Consider the following 12,732-nt stretch of genomic DNA (forward strand, 5'->3'; position numbering starts at 1 on the left):
TCCCCTGGACAGAGCACACCATTCAGCTTTTGGATGGAGGACACTCCTCTCCTTTCCCCTCCCCTCTACTCCTTCTCCAAGTCACTTTCATATAGCCAGGTTTCCTCTTGTCCAGGGGAGGACCCTGGGGCTAAAGCCTCTGCTCACGCATCCTGTCTTTATTCCCTAATGCTGCGTAGGATCCACTTACCAGGCTGTCTTGCTTGGTCTGTTTGCTGGTCACCACTTCGTCTCCACCCTTGGAAAATTGCAGATAGGCAGAAGAACCATGGGGACCAGCGACAGGGGCAGAGGCTAAGGGTCCCCACGGGATGTTGGCTGCCAAGGGTGCAGAGCCTGAGAGGACCCTGCAGGGACTGCTAGCGAGAGTGAGGACATTCCCGGGGCAGCTGCTACTCCGGGAGCAGCCCTAGATCCTGAAAATTTCCAGCTCCTGGGAGAGAAAGTCTCCAGACTGCTTGTGGGCAGCTTAAAGGGACTCTGCCCCACCTCCTACAGACGCTCATTGGCGAAACTTCCCAGGCGTGGGCCAATCGTAAGTCTGTTCCCAAATTGAGATTTAAATCGAAGGGAACTACTGCTTTAAAATTAGAACCTATGAGCACTCAAAACCGTAGTGAAGCAGGACAGAGGCATCAAGGGTCCAGTGTACTTAGGTGCTGTTGGTAGCAGAAGAGGCCAGCTGCCAGGCAGAGCAAGTGAGAAGGAAAGAGGGCAGACACACTGGACCAAGTTCCCCACTCCTCCCGACTACTACAATGTACAATGTGCTTGCCTTCCTTTGGTGAAGCAGTGGGCTCTCAAGTCTCTACTCAGTCTGCTTTCTGGTCCTCTAAAAAATTTCACTTTTTTCGTGGCATTGTTCCAAGGATAAAAGTTTTATATCCATCCATCATACAACTCACTTTTTCCCTGTAACACAGTGAGCTACCTGTACCAAGGACACCAGTGGGTATACTCAAACCGCTGGAGTGGTCCTGACTACAGGGCTTAACTAGAGAATCTAGGGGAGGAGACTAGGTCTGAACACTGGTTTTACTTCCTAGAAAATGGACACTTGTAAGATAAAAGGAAGTAAGGATCTGTTGCTGGCAGGACAGCTGTGCTAGGTCATGGGATGATCAATGAAAGATGAGGATCTTGACCACGAGGAACTCACAGCAGAATGGAACGATTCGGAATGGAAGGAATGGAAAACAGATGGATAAATAAGGAATCATATTAAAAGATGCTCAAGGCAAGGCATAAGGATAGGTGGATTTGCTATAAAAATGAAAGTAACTGAAAACAATTATTCTATAATAGGGACCTTGGTACATAAATCATGCTATATCCATATAATGGGATACTATATATAACTTCGAGAAAAAAAAGAAGCAGAGCTAAAAACAACAATGTTAAGTGAACTTCAAATGAACTGTGTTATATATATGTGTATATATATACAAACATATATATGTATATATACACATATTTCAGAGAGTGAAATGTATACTTGTTGGCATAAACAAACCTTCAAGTTTTATGCATGTAGATGCATATTATATATGCACAAAATGATTCTGGAAATACACTTAAGAAAATGGCAAAATTTCTAACAAAGTATATCAAAGGCTGAACAGATGGAAAGAAGATTAATATTTTAATACATATTCCCGTGTTACATGCTGCGCATGATGGCTGGAAAAATCCAACTTTTTAACTATCTAGATATGTTACAGGTATGCCCAGTCTTTTGACATTGCAACAGAACACTGTCACCTACAAAAGTCATGCTCAAAAACCTTGCCATCAGATTACAAAGAAAGCCCTCCTTGCCCAAATTCTCCTCTCTTGGATGTATCTATTTATGACTTTGGGTTGGGTTCAATCATAGTTTGCTTGGGGTACATGCAGCCCCTGGGCCATGGATAAGATGCTCCTGCCAATTAGATAACAACACTTCTTTAAAATTCTTAACTAATTTATAATAAGAACAGGGAAGCACCTGTGTGGGGAAATAACCTTGAAGAAGCATTCGAGAAACATTCCAACATGGGCTGTGGAGGTGAGGTAGATGGAGGGTGACTGTCTGCTGGGATGAGGTTTGTCTTGGCCCATTGGGAGTGATGATGATCAATACTATCAACTTTACAGTATCTAGAACTGATTAGGAGACTTGAAGACCATCTTCTGGGCATATCTGTGAAGGGCTATCTAGACTATGTTAGAGTTTGTCTTTGTCTGTGAGGGACCTGCTTGATTCGGTTAACAGCGGTGAGAAGACAGGTGGGTCTGTCCCTGGGTGTAGGTCCTGAACTGCATTAAGAGAAGAAAGCAGACTCAACATCAGTATTCACCAGTCCCTGCTTTCTGACTGCAGAAGTGATGTGACCGGCTCCTGACCCTGCCCCAGGCCCTCACCACCATCATGGACTGGATCCTCAAACTATAAATAAGGCAAAACAAACCTTTTCCCTGAAGTTGCTTTTTAAAAGTACATTATCATAGAAACAGGCAAAGCAACTAAGATAGGCCTGGATTTTAATGATTTTAATCATGCAGGAGATCGACAAGGTCTTCCAGGAAAGCTCACTAAAGGCTTCATATGCAGTGAAGACTGACTATTAACCAGGCTAGTGAAATCCCTTGTCTTCATATGGGTTCTTGGTGAAAGGATAAATTTTACTCCAAAATTAAGAGCCTGGGGCCCAGGGCATTTAGGAATTTGGAGTATGAAAACTGAAAAGGCTGAATCAGGGATTTTTGAAGGAAAACTAACATTAAATCTAGTTTTGTTCATGAAGTGCCAAGAAAACCCCACACAAGCAATTTTTTTAAAGTGCCTTTAGGGATCTAATTCTCAAATCTGGGCTATGTGCAGATAAGGGAAGCATTAGTTTCTACTGGAAAACCCCATAGCATCTAAGGAACTCACAAAGCCACATGTCAGCTCAGAGTCAAAGACTCAAGAATCAGAGGTCACAAAACAACGTGAAAAAGACTGTAAGGAACTGGGGGAAAGCAAGCACTGAAGACAGAATGGCTCCAAGAATTTCTACAAAAGGCATTTATAAAACTCACAAATCATCACAGTTCAAGAAGCAGGATATGTCTCAAATAAGATAAAAAAAAAACATTCATGTGTATTAATCATTCATACAACTACAGTACATTAATAAAAAAAAAGAAGTAGGGAAAAATGAAACTGTTTTATAAGGAAGTGTCAGAGCTGAGTGAAGGGGGATGGGCAATGGCTGCTCTTCCACACATGGAGCTGGAAGACGAGAATCAAGTGACAGCAGGTTCTTATACCCATACCTCATATATGGTATCCAGATACCAGGACATAGTGGCACAGATATTCCAGAGAAGATGAATATATTCAGCCACTAAAACCAGCAAAAGGATACAGAGAGCAGAGAGCCATGAAACCAGAGCTTGCTGCTACTGGAAATAAAAGATACGCAGAGGAAGGTCATCTTGCAAACCTTTCAAGAAAAGGCAGCTTAGTGAGGGCTCCTTAAAGAAAATGCCAAGCTTCTGTCTTTGGGGATTACTTCATTGTTAGGCCTGGCTTCGGACCCCAATACGGGCATTTACTATTTTCTCAGTTTTGCTGAGTCACATGACTTCTCTAAGCTCCACTTACCTTAATATGCAATCCATAGCACTACTCTTTGGGGTTGTTTGAAATTTAGGAGAATATATACAAAGCACTGAGCAGAGTATCTGGCCTATACAACCTTCTTTTATTAAATGGACACTTAGTATTATTATTATATAAACCCCACTGACTGGGTAGGAAAGAAAATGTTTTCTGTTTGCAAAGATGTATGTATTTTCTTTAACAGCTCAAGAGGACAGAGGCTTCACAAAACTACTCAGAAAAGTGGAAAATGCTTACCGACTAGCAATCTTCTAGAATCGAGGTTATCATGGCGTCAACACCCAGAGTCCTTCCGATAAAGGAACTGTAAACTAACCCTCAAAGTAAGGGGCAAGGTCTGCATATGTTTGATTTCAAGGAAGTGTTTTTCTGCTCCGTCTAAAGCTGAGTGAATACCATAATTCTATGTCATTAAATCTTCTAATTTCCAACTACTGATCACAGTGGCTGTGTTCAGAATCAAGACAGGAAAGGACTTGATGCATCCTCTACAGCATTGCCCCGGGGAAGTTATTGAATGATGAGGACAAAGGGTGGAAAGAAACTCAAGTGCAGCCAACAGTGCTGTGTTGCTTGTCAGGTAAGATCATAAGCTCTTTGGCCAGTCTGGAGGAATGGACTGAACTAATTGCTGATGACACACAAGGTAGAAAGTTTGGTGCCTGCTCTTTGGAAGATGCACCGAAGGCCGAAGTCTACAGAGAGGGGAAAGATTAGCAAGAGGCGTGGTCTTCCATTCATTCTTTCATGCAGGATCTAATGGTTGTGCACACAATGCTACAAAGAGAAAGGATTTGCAAGAGAGGATAGGTAAAAGCAAACGTGAATGAAGCATGGTGCCTGCCCTCAGAGAGCATGACATGCTGAAATCTGAGATCACCACTTTAATTTACCCACAGCCTCCTACACTCTTTTTGTGCCATGCAATGGCTCTCCAACTTTTGTAAACCATTCCAACTATATTTTAGGATTTAAACAATACTTGTTTCAAAATAGTAATCAGATTTCATCTTTTAGGTAACAATGCTGACCAGCAATGGCTTCCTGGAGTGCTGACTTAACAAGAAGTTTGGAGGGTATATTTGGTATAAAAGTGTGCTATGATTGAGTAGTGATGTCTGGCATATTACTGGATAAGGTGTCACGACAGCCCCTCTAAAAACTCCCAAATAACTCAGTCATCTCACCCTTCCGATGAGAAAACATGAGAAAGATGATCTTTCTTTTTGTAGCATTTTCAACCCAGCAACACTAGCAGAGGCAATCCCAAACATTCATATCTAAAATATGTGATATATATCACATATATACATATATGTATGGTGAAAGAAAGAATGAGCTTGAAATTTTCTGATGGATTTTTAAGACATGAACTCAAATCCTTCACAAGTTTGTATTCTGTGACAAACTGACTAAAAGTAAAACTACCAATTCTGATCCCTCCAGGAGCTACATAATACATCTCCAGTTCCTACACACACACACACACACACACACACACACACACACACACACACACACACACAGAGAGAGAGAGAGAGAGAGAGAGAGAGAGAGAGAGAGAGAGAGACTATATTAACAATCTGAGGATGTCTGAGGATTTAAAGTACATGAAGGAGAAGAAATTAAGTGACTATATTTCAGAAACACAAACGAATACACAAAACATCAAATGACATGATATTTAAGAAAGGACAAAGGTTTTCATCCTGTTATTCCATTAAGTGCTATAGATAGCATCAGTCAAACAAGGAAAAGAAAAGCTTTTATTTCTTTTCATACAGACACTTTATACCCTCGGGGCTCGGTAACACTATCTGTAGTGATAGGGCCTGTCCCTGTCAAACCATTCCACTCTCAGTCAACACTCACAACCATCACCCACCCAGCCACAAAGAAGCCAGGTTCACTGCTGCAAGGAACAGAGCGATACAAATGGCAACTGATAAGCAGTAAGCTTGAGCCCTACCCACTGCCCCCCCCCCCCCGCCCCCCGGAATGATTCAGATACAAAGGACAAATTGTAGCGTTTGATTAATATGCCAGCTCTTCTGTCATGCCAACTGCAAAATGAACTTTATGGAAAACTAGCTCCTTGAGAAACAGGTCTAATTAATTCAGTTACATAAACGCCAATGGAAGATAGGGTGGGGGCGGGGAGTGCAGAGAGCTGGGGAGGAAAAGCATATACAGAAGAAGATAAGGGTGAAGGGTGAACAGAGAGGGAATGGATTAAAGGGAATAAGAGAATGTGGAAAGGAGGCTTTGGAAACTATGGCGTTCAACTTGACACTTCTGGCTTAAGATGACAAGAGTGGGTCATGTTTATATTTTGATAGGATCACAGCTGGTGCTGTGGATAGATTAAAAGATGACCTGTGGGGCCAATGAGATGGCTCAGTAGCTAAAGCCACTTTCCTGACAACCTGAGTTTGATGCCTAGAATCTTCTACAAGTTGACTCCTGACTTCAACATGTACCCGTGTCAAACATGCCATAGCTTATGTGCATATGCACACAGATACACACACAAACACACACACAGGCAAAATGCTTTTTAAAGATGGTCTATGGCAAACAACTCTGCAGTTCCTATATTGGTTAAGACTAGACCCACCCTAACCATTTGCATAATGCTGAAAAGATTTCTATAAAATATGATTTTACTATGTATCATGTTTATGATACAAATACGTTATACCTACCTTACATTGTTCACAATAAATGGTGACATTATTAATCTAGATATTAGATGGCTTACTACCCAGTAATTCAGAGGCAACCAAAAGGAGAATGTGAAGTGAATCACACAAAGCTAAAGCAGACAGACTCAGAAAGCTACCTTCCAGATGTTTCTATTGTATATATGATAGCCCAGAAAGGGCAGAATTACAGGACGAACCAGAAAGCAGATCAGTAGGTGATATTAAGTAACATGAAAAATTTTGGGAGAAGAGATAGAACTGATTTAGACGTTGGTTGTAGGGACAGTTAGGTTTGTCAAAGCTAATGAAATTGTGAATCTGTGAATGAATTTTGCTGCATGAAATATAAATAAGTCGAAAGCTTCCCCCCAAACACAGGACCATTTCCATGTGTCATTCTGGTTTTCATTTTTCCTGTATTGAGTGTTTTCCCGCTATCTCATTCATTTTTAGAAGGATCTTTAAAAATGACAGAGATGTAAATAAATGTTTAAGAAAACAACATGGTTAGTTAGGAACCATGGGCTAACAAAGGGTGCGAAGGTGCTCCCTCTGCACTCAAAGAGAGATGAAGGAAAGTTTACTTTTTGAGATAACCACAAGATTTAAAAGTCCAAAAGAATGTTCCTTGAGCATTTTATAATGTCAGCTAATGAATGCATTGGTACTGAAATACCTACCTCTACCACCTCACAGCGTGGGAAATCCTACTACGTAGTGAAGCTTCTTGAGGGGAAGAAATGGCACTCATTGCATTGCTTGTACTTCACATAGCAGGCACTTCACCAACAGCATCCATAAGATGAACAGAAACTTCCTATAGTGTACTCACACTTCATCCTCTAGGCCCAAAGTTCTTCAGGGTGCTCACTCAGTTCATCCCACAACAGCTGGGTCCTTCATTTAGCTCTTCCATGCTGGGAACTGGCAGCCACTCCTATCTCAGATATAGATCCTAGTATGCAGGTTCATCCCATCTCTATTCAGCCCTGTTCACAACCCGAGTCTTGTCTTCTATCAATCTATGTCTCATGACTACTGCTTAAGTGACGTAGGTTCAGAACTTCTGACCAACCCAGGTGCTGCTAGGTGGAATGCAATTATGTTAGAATCCAAACATTTCAAAGAAACAAACATAGATCCATAAGGCAAGTAACATGATACCTGAAACTTGCCTTGGCATACTTAGGAAGGAAAAGAAGAGTAAGGAGAGAGAGAGAGAACACAGACACACAACAGAATAGGGTCAGAGATGAAGCAAACAAACAGAATTCTGATAATTCTTTATCATGGAATTAAAAACTATTAATAACAGGGCACATTTTTAAAAACCACTATTTCTAGTATGAAGCTTTTTCCTTTAGGTTTTTCTCTAGGACTAAGTCTAGAATCAGTGCTCCTGAATTTACCAACCAGTCTATGTGCAGCCATTATCACATGTCAATTAGTATGACTCAGGTAATTATAATGTTGAGGGTTATGTCTCAAATATTTATGTCAAAGAAAAAAATGATTGTGGACAACACTGATAGCCTGAACTTTATAAGCTATGGAGGGACAATGTTCTTAGGCAGCATGATAGGCTGTAAAAAGACCATCTTCATTCCTGTGTGATTTATCTCCTTAGCGAATCATGCCAGGGAGACAAGCAGGAGGACCACAAGCTGCGAAGCAGAGGACCAGGGAAGCAGAATTTACATTAAGAGAATATACTCTGTGCATGTGTGCGTGCATGCGTGTGTTTCTGGAGAATTATAACTCAGACTAATTGATTCCTTTGAATAAAGTGGTGGCTGCCTGTCAGCTATGGCAGGGTCCGTGTCTAGGTCCATAGCAGAACAAACTAAAGATGATAGCACACTCCAGCAGGCCTTGGAAGGAGACCCTGAATGTTTCTCAGTGCATGGTTCTCTGGAAGGAATCTCTGATCAATCCAATGGCCTGAAAAGAAAATCTTTTTGTTTCCTGTACCACTCAAAGGACTGAGTCATCTTTCTTCACCTATGCTTACAGCCAACTTGCCTTTGCATATAAAAAGGATTTTTAAATGCAGAAGATGGAAAAGAACAAAGAAGAAAGAAGTAAAAGAGAAAGGAGGGAGGAAGGGAGGGGGAAGGAAGGGAGAAAAAGAAGTACAGACTCAAGTCTCTTCGGTCTAACATTATCCCATCTTCAGTGAGGTTCTGCCTGCATTCTTGAAAGTTCTAAAGGTAAACACTCTGCCATTCAGGCATGGTAGTCCCTCCGATGACACCTTCAGAGCAGAGAGAAGAGGTCAGATTTCTCTTCAGACTCCCAGATCTATTCTTTCTCAGGTCTGTCTGGGGCCCCTTCTCTTCTTAACACCCCTACTTTGCACAGTCAACTGCATTTTCCCTCCTCTCCAAGACACAGCTCTTCTCCTTGGCCCCTGTTTCTCTCTCTCTCTCTCTCTCTCTCTCTCTCTCTCTCTCTCTCTCTCTCTCTCTCTCTCTCTCGTCTCTCTCTGTCTTTTATTTTTTAAGACAGGATTTCTTTGTGTAGCCCTGGATGTTCTGGAACTTGCTCTGTAGGCCAGCCTCACTGATCTGCCAGCCTCTGCCCCCCATGCTGGGATGATAAGCACCACCATGCCTGCTTCATAGCATCTCTTACCTCTTTACCAGACTCTGTTGTAGGTGTAAGTCTTTTCTATACATTAAGCATATGGCTTCTTTGCCATACTGACCTTAGTTTCCACAATGGTACAGAAAGACATTAAGTATAACGAAGTGGCTGAGGAGGAGAAAAGGGTGGAGAGGACATGGCTGACGTCAGAGCTTGCTTCCAGCCTAGATCGGTGCCCTATCATGTGAACATGTGGGCTGGATATGCCCACCCTCAGATCTTACAGACTCAATCTTAACCTTCCCAATTAAAGCTGGTATACCATCACATTCCTTTAAGTTACCTTCTTCAGTGGAGTAATTTACCCAGAATCTCCAGCCATGCAGACAAATACTGGACACTACTTTCAATTCCCTTTACTCATCTCCACAAGAGAATAGCTTCACAATGTCCAGAATACTGTTTATTTTTCTGTTCCTGATGTTGTGCCCTGTTCTAAGCACAACCACCTCTTTTCTAGACTTTGGTACCAGCCAGTCTAACAGGATGCCCTCAGAACTCTTGTCTCTTCTCTCTTCAGCCAATCCCAATCCATCTGTACAGACTGTGGCTATAACAATCACATAAGTGGCCCACGTGACTGTATCTACTCAAAACTTTTTCTGGCTCCCCAATGTTCCCAGTTCCTAATCTTCATGTTTGTGCCAAGCTGTCCTCTGAGCAGGTCTTCTGGGTTGTTTCTCTTCTTACTATGACTTCCTGCAACACAAAGCAGCTCCCTAAGTAGTGCCCGCACATACTCCAGGTCTCACCCAGGCCGCCTAGAGTCTCCTTTCACTGTAGAAAGCCCATTGAGCCCTGTCTATGGAATACCATAGTTGCCAGCATGCTGCCTGACACTCAGGCAGCATCCAATGAATATCTCTTGCATAAATGAATGTCAATTGACAAAGGCAATGAAAATATCTAATGAATGGAATCTATGCAACCAAATCAACTTAGGAAGCTGTGGTCAATTTCTTCTTTGAAGTCTCTGAATCCTGGTTCTGTGCCTTTAGTGAGCTGAGGCTTTGAAGGAAGAACTGCTATGCCTGCGGCAGATCGTTTCTCTCTAAGCCTCAGTTTCCTCACAGATAAAAGGAAAATGATAAGTTCTGCTTCATGGTGTTGTTATGACATGAAACTAAGAGAGGACTGAAGGAGCTGACAGTAAAATATGCTAAGTGCCACAGCAGCTCTGCAAATGGTGACTTTGCAAGTCTGGGTGGGAAATGCTGAGGATGGATGCCATTCTACAGAGGGTACAGCTCAGGGAGAAAAGAGGGGAACCAGAGCAACGTGACCCTCTATATCCAATATCCTCTTTCCAATGGAGATCTAGCACTGTGAACTTGCCATTCCGTTCTCATCCTGAGTTCATTTAGCTTTAAGATCACAGTCTTTATTTTAATACACACTGCATTTTAACAAGTAGGTCAAAGCCATTTTATACTTGCAATATGATTACCATAGTAATCGCTGTATTTTATAGCCTGCAAAATGCTCCCAGGGAGACCAACAGGGACAGCTACAGTTTGTAACAAAAATAATAATTTCAGCTCTGCAGAATAAGCTCCTCTTAAAAACTCTCTTGTTGCAAGTATTAATTTTTGAGGCTCCCACAATATTTGGAAACAGCAACACTAATGACTAACCAAAGGCATACTCAAGAGCAGTTAATTTCGGGGGCTTTATGTTCAGAGTGATGATAACAATAATACCAACAATAACAATAGTGGCTAATGCTTGTATAGTGTCTGAAGGAGAAGGTCTGCAGAATGCTTTGCACAGGTCCCCTTCTTGCACTTAAGTTCCTCAGAGGTCCTTTCTCATGGTGACTGGATTTGACTCTATGACTTGCTCTGACCAGTGGGGTGTTGGCAAATGTGCCACCAACAGAGGTTTGTAGGGACATTCTGCATTTGAGCATTGTCGTCTCGGTACTGAGGCTAATGTTGTGACCACAGCCACATGTTTGACCTGCCATCACATAACACAAACGAGCAAAGCCACCCTCGCCTATCAATCTCCAGCCAAAGTAGCCCAGGATGAATTAATCAAAATCATCAACTGATTTTCAGAGTGTTTCGTTATGCAGCGCCAGCTAACTGATCTAGTATTTACATTGTGTCTGATACCCTCCAAAGAATTTTACATTAATTAAACTATTTATTCTTGTATAATACTTCTTTGGGAATAATGTCATTTAACACATTAAGTGGAGGAATTTAAATACACAAAGATCTGGTAAGTTTTGCCTAAAGTCATATGGCTACAAGGTAATAGAACTAGACTTCGAGCCCAGGAAGTACCTGCTCTAGATAGTGTACCGATTTTAAACTAGACAACACTGACTCTTGGCTGCATTTACTTTTGTCTTAGGAACATTTATTTTAAGGAATAAGGAGATTGCTCAGTGGGTAAAATGCTTGCCATACAAGTATAAGAAGCTTAGGTAGAATCCCTGAAACATATATAAAGCTGGGCGAAGTAGTACATGTGTCTAAGCCCAGGGCTCCTGTAGCCAGATGGGAGGGTTGACAAGAGAATCCCCAGAAACTCACAGGCCAGCTAGCCTGGCACACACAGTGGTGGAGAACAAAGGAATCTTGCCTCAAACAAGGCAGAAAGAAAGTAAGGCGCTGATACCCAAGGCTGCTTCTATCACCTCTAGCACAGTCACGCCTGCACCCCCCCACACCCTTCATTTCCCATAAAGTTATGAAAACATTATATAATATGAACAATTGTTTCAATTATCAAGACCACAAAATACTATTTCCCAAAAGAAATCTCATAAAAATACCACCCCAAAAGCACATCAAAATATTCCCAATCATCCATACACCAAATTCCATTTGAAGATTCTATTATAGATCACTTTTAGAATGAGCTTTGAAAATATAGGATGAAAAATAATCTTCAACTGTGTTTCATTAAGTTAAAAAGTTTATGCAATTCCTTAATTTATCATATATTTCATTTGAATTAACTCAGTGAAGCAATTCAAGCTTTTAAAATTTTAAGTATATTGTATATAAGGTAGAAATCCCTCTCTCCTCCTGCCACCTTTATTTCATGACTGTAACAAACTACCAACAACCTAAAGTGCATCTTTTTATGATTGCCCTTTAATTATGCAAACATTATTAAAGGTCTACTTAAATGTCCTGCTTAAGAAATGAATGTCAGAAAAATATCAGTTGACTAAACTTAACAGCATAGTTCAATATCCTTGTTATTAAAAAAATACTGTATAAAAGCTTTTAAGCTCATTATAGTCAAATACCTATACTAATTGTATCATAATTCTCAAAAGTGACAATTATTCCTTCATTTGTTCACAATGGATAAAAATGGTAAGTTATGCAACACTTTCACAGAAGCCAGTCTTATGGCTCTGTGGAGCCTAAAATAGAACCCTCATTATCCTTATTTATCTAATTCTTATCTATGGTAAAAGTTTCACAGTATTTTTCAAAACCAAACCCAAATGCTCAAAATGGCCACACAAGATATAAAGTAATATATTTTTTAAAACCATGAACAAACAAAACAAGAACAGAAAGGTCAGCACTTGTACAACAGCGAGACACCAGGTAGTATAACAGGTAGTGCAGCTGCATGGAACAAACTCTCTAAGAAGGACGGGTGCTAACAATCATACTATGTAAAGACCATGGGACACCAACTTCTATTCAAAGGGCAAGACCACAGCGCGACCACATACTTCTCACAAAAAGCAAAGATGTC

The 12,732-nt window shown here is 41.1% G+C and overlaps 1 protein-coding gene across 3 annotated transcripts in view; it reads right to left on the reverse strand.

Annotated features, from left to right (window-relative positions):
- Prickle2 (prickle planar cell polarity protein 2) overlaps window positions 1–12,732 on the reverse strand; it is a 321,687-nt gene that overhangs the window by 162,409 nt on the left and 146,546 nt on the right. Inside the window, exon 1 of one of the 3 annotated variants that reach the window (XM_076940136.1) lies at window positions 191–456. The exons of the other annotated variants lie outside the window; for them this stretch is intronic. The gene's annotated coding sequence lies outside the window, so the exon portion shown is untranslated. Of the gene's footprint in view, window positions 1–190; window positions 457–12,732 lie in introns of those variants that run through there. 3 annotated transcript variants of the gene reach the window in all.

This window comes from Arvicanthis niloticus, chromosome 9, assembly GCF_011762505.2.
Source record: "Arvicanthis niloticus isolate mArvNil1 chromosome 9, mArvNil1.pat.X, whole genome shotgun sequence".
NCBI classification, from domain to species: domain Eukaryota; kingdom Metazoa; phylum Chordata; class Mammalia; order Rodentia; family Muridae; genus Arvicanthis; species Arvicanthis niloticus.